Genomic DNA, 6,061 nt, shown 5'->3' on the forward strand with positions numbered 1-6,061 from the left:
CGGGGACGAAGAAAGGACAGGCTCGGCACGGGCTCACGTGCAGCACCTCGCACGGGTGCTCACGCAGGTGGAGTCGGTTTCATCTTGTGCTGCACCCTGACCTGCTGACGCCGGCCTGACTTCCCACCAGCAGAGTCCAAGCCCTTCCACGTTCGCCTCTGATGCCTGATAGAACGGAGTCCCCCCAGGTCATCTGTCACTGGCATCCTGGTGGCAATGAGGGTCTGAGGGCAGTTTGAATGCAGTAGAGGGGGTGGCAGCCTTGGGGACAGGAAGTGGGAGGGTAGAGAGGGGCCAGGAAGAGAACCACCTGCAAAGGCAAATGTGGAAGGCAGGGTGTCACCTTCCCCAGTGTGTCCACACCCCAATCCCTGTGAACATGTCACATGACATGGCAAAGAGGACTTTACAGATGTGACCGAGGTCACTACTTTGTGACCTAACACAAGGGGATTCCCATAGGTTATCTGGGGCCCGGTCGGTCCAATCAGAGAAAGCCTTAGAAGCAGGAACGGGCTGTGGCTGGAGTCAGGGGGTACAGAAAGAGTCAGAGAGATTCAAAGTGAAAGGATTCACACGCCATCGTGGTTGGAGGATAGGGGGTGGTGTGCGCAGCATCACGAGGAATTCAGGTGGCCTTAGGGAGCTGAGAGAGGCCCCGCTGACAGTCAGCAAGGAAATGCTACAATTGTGTATTAGTCAGAGTTCTCCAGAGAAATGGAGCCAATGGGATGTGTGTATGTCGAGAGAGGAAGAGAGTTATTTTGGGGGATTGGCTCACGTGACTGTGGGGCTGGTGGTCTGAAATCTGCAGGGTAGACCAGCAGGCTGCTGAGCCAGGGAAGACATGATGCTGCCTCTCTAGTCCGATGGCCGTCTGGAGGTCGCATGCCCTCTCCCTGGGGGAGGTCAGTCTGTTGTCTCTTAAGGCCTTCAACTGATTGGCTGTGGCCCACCACATTAAAGCTTCACCTGCTTTACTGGTTGCCCACTGATTTAAGTGTTAATCTCATCTATAAAACACCATCACAGGTGCATCCGGAATCGTGTTTGGCTAAATGTCTGCGTACTGTGGCCCAGTCAAGCTGACACATAAAACTCACCATCACAGACCCAAGAAACGATTCCACCACAACCCGAATAAGCGGGAGCTGGACCCCCCTCGCGGCCTCCACAGAAGAGCCCAGGCTGACCTGCACCCGATTTAGGCTTTCTGAGGCCCGAAACGGGGGGGCCAGTGGAGCACACAGGACTCCTGGCCTTCAGAGCTGTGAGGGAATAAATGGGGGCTGTGTAAGCTGCGGAGTTTGCGGTCACTGGTTTCAGCCGGAAACGGCCCAGGTAACCAACCTTCTTGGGAGGCTGGGCTTCCTGCTGGTGGTGTCACCCGAGGCCGAGGTGCTGCAGGTCCTTTCGCCAAATTCCACAGGGGCTGGGGTTGACTCTCTGCACCTGCAGGGCAGAGAGGCCTGGACACGTTTCTGCTGAAGGAGACCTGCAGGCCTCACGCCAGGGGCTCTGCGCTGTGCTCCTCAAAACCTCGGGATTTGTCTGGGTGGTGGGGCCCAAGTGTGCGGAGTTCCTGGAACTGGCTCCTGGAGTGTAAGCAGTTTCCTCTTCTGCTTCATGCATCTGGGTCTGCAAAGGATTTTGTTATTTGTAGCCCCCTCCATCTCCCCACCCCCGCCCCCACCCCCACAGGGCAGGAGAGAGACCCTCTCTCCTCCAGGAGCATGGCGGCTGCGGCTTCTCCCAGGTGGCAGCCCTCAGCTCCAGGCTCCTAACTGCATGTCATTATCTAGAGAGATGTCTCCAGAGGCACATGAAATGCTTGAGCTGCCAAATTTCCTCCCCAAAATTATACTTTTGAAGCTTTTAGAAAGAACAAACATCTCACTTAAAAAAAAAAAGTCATTGTCTCTATTTTCTTTAGGGAAGGAATCGGGATGCAAAGACATCTTGGGGAGAAACACTTGTCAACACTGAGCCTGAAACAGGCTCCCAGGGAGGAGGCGGGGTGAAGGCGGGGGGTGGGGGGGCTAGCCCCTGCGGGCTCTGGCTTCCTAAGCATAAGCACCTCCCGGTCGCCATCCTGAGCAGAGCCAGTCCTGAGCGCGCTGTGGACGCACCTGGGGCTGTCCCCTGGCAGGCTGCCCGGCCCAGTTCAGCCTTGTGCTCCCAGGACAGTGCCCACTGGCCAGTCCTCCCCCGAGTGGGCCCTGCTCCCTCGAGCTCCATCCCGGACCATTCAGGGGCCCCGCCTGCTATCCCCAGAGTATAACATCATCTTTGCTCAGAGGCCCTGTTGAGGGACCCTCCCAGAGGGCAGATGTCGCCCAGAAGGGCAAGTGTTCCTCCCAGAGGGCAGGTGTCCCCCTAGGAAGACAGGTGTCCCCCCAGGAAGACAGATCTCCCCCCAGGTAGGCAGGTGTCCCTCCTTCACAGGACACTACTGAGCACCTACTGTGTGCTCTTTGTAAGCCTCACCCCATTTAACTCCTCCCACAAGCAATGAATATCTCATGAGAATTTTTTCTAAACCAGGGGCTGTTGTGTATGTCCATGAATTCATTTGGCCTTCAGACCAACCCCCTGAGGTAGATATGATCATCCTGACTTCGCAGAGGAGGAACACAGGTCCAGAGAGGTTCAAAACTTGCCTGAAGACACACAGCCAGAAAGTGTCAGAGCCAACCTCCCTAGGGCACTCTGCTTCCTGGGTCACACTCCCTGACGTGCTATGTACATTGCGAATGCACATTAAGCCTGGTGTGTTCTCCTTTGGAGGGGACCGGCCCCCGGGTCTGGGCTGCCCTGCTCCTTGGCCCAGGTGTGGTCGCCCCCCCTGGCAGGCAGCCCTGTCCGTTCCTGCCTTTGTGCCCGCTCACGGTCGGCACGGAGAGTCGATCCCCACAGTCTCGGGGCGCGGCCCCCACAATGCGCACCCTAGCGCATCGAAGGCAGACAGTCAGCCTCCAGAAATGTGCCCTCCTCTGTTTTCTGTGTTGACACCTCTGTCCTCAGCCAGCCCAGGAAGACGCCTCCCCTCCCGCTTTGGAGATGGAGGATGAAGACAGCCCGTGGGTGTTGGAGAAGCGCCTGCTAAGTTTCCTTGGAAACGACAACTGCTCTTCTTGGAGGCACGTGGCTCGGGGAGCCCCAGGGTCTCCACGCACACGTGGCTAGTCGTGGGCTGCACGCGGGCAAGAGTTGTATTTAAGCCCCTGTCTGAGCCGGCTGCCGGCGCGGCGGGAACAAGGGTGTGCCCGTTACTGCTTTGTGCAGTTTGAAGGCTGCAGGCTGTCCCTTACTCGCCGAGAAGACAAAAAGCCCATCCTGAGCACTGTTCTGGGACAATCCTGGGAAAGAGTGAGGTGGGGGGATACGCGGCGTTGCCGGGCCCTCGGGGAGCTCCCAGCCCAGCACAGAGGCACACGGAGCTCAGCTTAGTGTCAGATGGCAGCCAGCCGGCCCTGAAAGGAACCCTGACTCCCAGCCGGGCTGTGCCGGAGGGGCCACGGTGCTCGGTTGGGTCGGCCTCCTCAGAACCCAGGACCGGCTGCCCAAGGGACTTGTTTATTGACCCTCTGGTTCTCTGCAGAGCCCCCCTCTGTCCCTGCTGGCCTGGCGGTGGTCACAGGGATGACCCCAGGTCACCAGCCACGCTATGAAGGACGTGGCCTGGGACAGCAGCCAGGCCCTGAGAAAGCAGTTTGCCTCCTCACTTGTAGCTGCCTCTTTCCGCCCAAAGTGGAAGGCAGAAGTCACCAGGCTAAGGGGACTTGCAGGTTAACCAGACCCTTCTAAGTGGGCACAGTGGCGGAGGGGAGAGAGGGCAAGTCGGGGGGCTGGCCAGCTCTTGACCTTGGGCCCCAATTTATCCCTGAGGTTCAGGACTGCAGTGCAGAGGCGTGGGAGAGCCGGGCTCTGTCCTGTCCCAACACGCCCTCGGGTGGCCCTGGGCTGGCCCCCATGTTCATGTTCTTCAGGGGTCAAGGGGCCATAGGCCCCTCGGGGACTTGCGTCTCCAGGACAGGGGCCTGGGGCTGGCAGCGCGTGGCCCTCCTCCCGTTCTCCCTTGCCCTGGGTGCTATGCTGACCTCTGACCTCAGGGTGCTCTCAGGGTCAGGGTGAGGCGTGGCCCCGCGTGGTTTTGCTGCAAGTGGTCTGTGGCCAACGCTTATGACCCTCTCCCTGCTCTGTGGCTGTGGGAAGATGAGGTCAAGGTGAAGGGGAGACAGGTGACAGCTTGGACGCTGCAGGGCTGGGACCACTGGTCGTGTGTTGCTATGTACATGTCATGCTCTAGGGCAGTTTCAGGCTCATAGGAAAATGAAGAAAAGTACAGAGATTTCCGAACCCCCATCCAACACCCCCCCACTGTCACCTCTGCACCAGGTCTTAGATTTTAAAATGTCCCAGCATATCCACATCACCAGCGTCAGCTCCAGTGGAATGCAAACATGGCTGGCTGCACCCCAAATCCCAAAGAGCCAAGACAGAGGACGCCCTCTTGACACCGACAGGGGTGTTGGGGTGCAGCCAGGCACCAGCTGCAGTGGGGGGTCTGGACTGAGGAAGCCGAGGACCCTGTGAGCCCCACCCTAGGGAGTGCGGGCTAGCAGGAGGGGACCACCTATGTCGGGGGTGGGGCTGAGAACCCAGAGAAGAAGGACCACACCCGCCTCCCCCACTCCTATCTTGCTGGGAGGAGGGTTTGTGGGTGCAGCTCCTCAGGGACCACAGCAACACAGAGGTGGGGGTCGCAGCATCTGACGTGGGGGAGGAAGAGCCCAGCTTTTATCAGGTAGTGGCAGTTTGAAAGGAAGTAGACAGAGACCCTAGTCCCCAGAGCTGGGAGCAGGAGAGCGTGTGGCCTTGGGGGCTGAAACGAGGCCCCAGGCTGCCCGTTCTGACCCCCTTGGGGGCCCTTCACCACCGCCCAAGCTTCCTGGGCGTCGGGGGGAAAGCAGGCCCACTGGGCGCTGCGTTTTCAGGGCTTCAATGGCTGCGCTTCTCCCTTTACAAGGAGAAATACAGCGAGAAACATGTCGTTTCAACACGCTGGAAACGACAGACTGCGCAGGAATTCCCACACTTCAGATATTCACTTGCCTCCCAGTTCTCCCCACGCCAGCCCTGTGGGGACCCGGAGTGGCTATTAGTCTGGGATTGACACTAAACCTTGAGCAGAGCAAGGACGGAAATTCAGCCCAAACAGTCAGCATCTCCACCCCCTGAAATCGCGAAGAAATTGGATGATCGATTTTTCAGTGACTTTAATGGAATATTTTCTTCTCCTTTGAAATCAATTTCACTAAGGCCAAAGCTTTAGATTAGGTTAAAGAGCGATTGAAATGCAAGGGATAGGATCAGCTAACAGCAGGCCTTCTCCAGAACTGACTACAGGAGAACAGGGGGGTGTTGAAGAACTGGGGAGCCATAGATGGTTCTGTGGGCTCGGGAGAGAGTAGGTCACATGCTTGATTCATCAATCCCTGACACAGGGAGGTGGCCGGTCAATGCTAGTGAGTGGCTGTGAGCACATGTGAGTGAACAGATGAATTCGTGGATGGATGAATGAATGAGTGTGCAAAAAGCGATTCTGTTACCCACCTGGGAGTGATAACCTGGGAGTGATAACACTCGCTTTGCCTGCGTCAGAGGCATAAACTGAGGACCCGGTGATGCCAAAGCTTCCCTAGCAAGGGTGGGGTCTCTCACGGGCTATGACCCGAATCGAAGGGGATGAGGCTCATGGGACCGGTGTCCGTGATCCTGCCCTCCACCCATGTCACTCAGGCACTGAATGAACTGGAAAGCGTCACAGCGCTGTGGAAGAGCTTTGGGCAGCTCTCATCACGTGGTGGATAAATGCCTCAGTGGTGGGGTCCCAAACCAGCTGAGAGTCGCTGGCCAACTCAGCGTTCCCCAGCCATCTTCGAGAATGATGGGGCAGCCTCCTGCTGTTCCATCCTGCTGGGGCCAGGGGGCACAAGACCAGCACTGACCCCTGCTGCTCGGGGTCCCCCACTGGGGCAGTCTGGAAAGCAGGCAGAGG

This window comes from Hipposideros armiger, unplaced genomic scaffold, assembly GCF_001890085.2.
Source record: "Hipposideros armiger isolate ML-2016 unplaced genomic scaffold, ASM189008v1 scaffold_677, whole genome shotgun sequence".
In the NCBI taxonomy this organism is placed as follows: domain Eukaryota; kingdom Metazoa; phylum Chordata; class Mammalia; order Chiroptera; family Hipposideridae; genus Hipposideros; species Hipposideros armiger.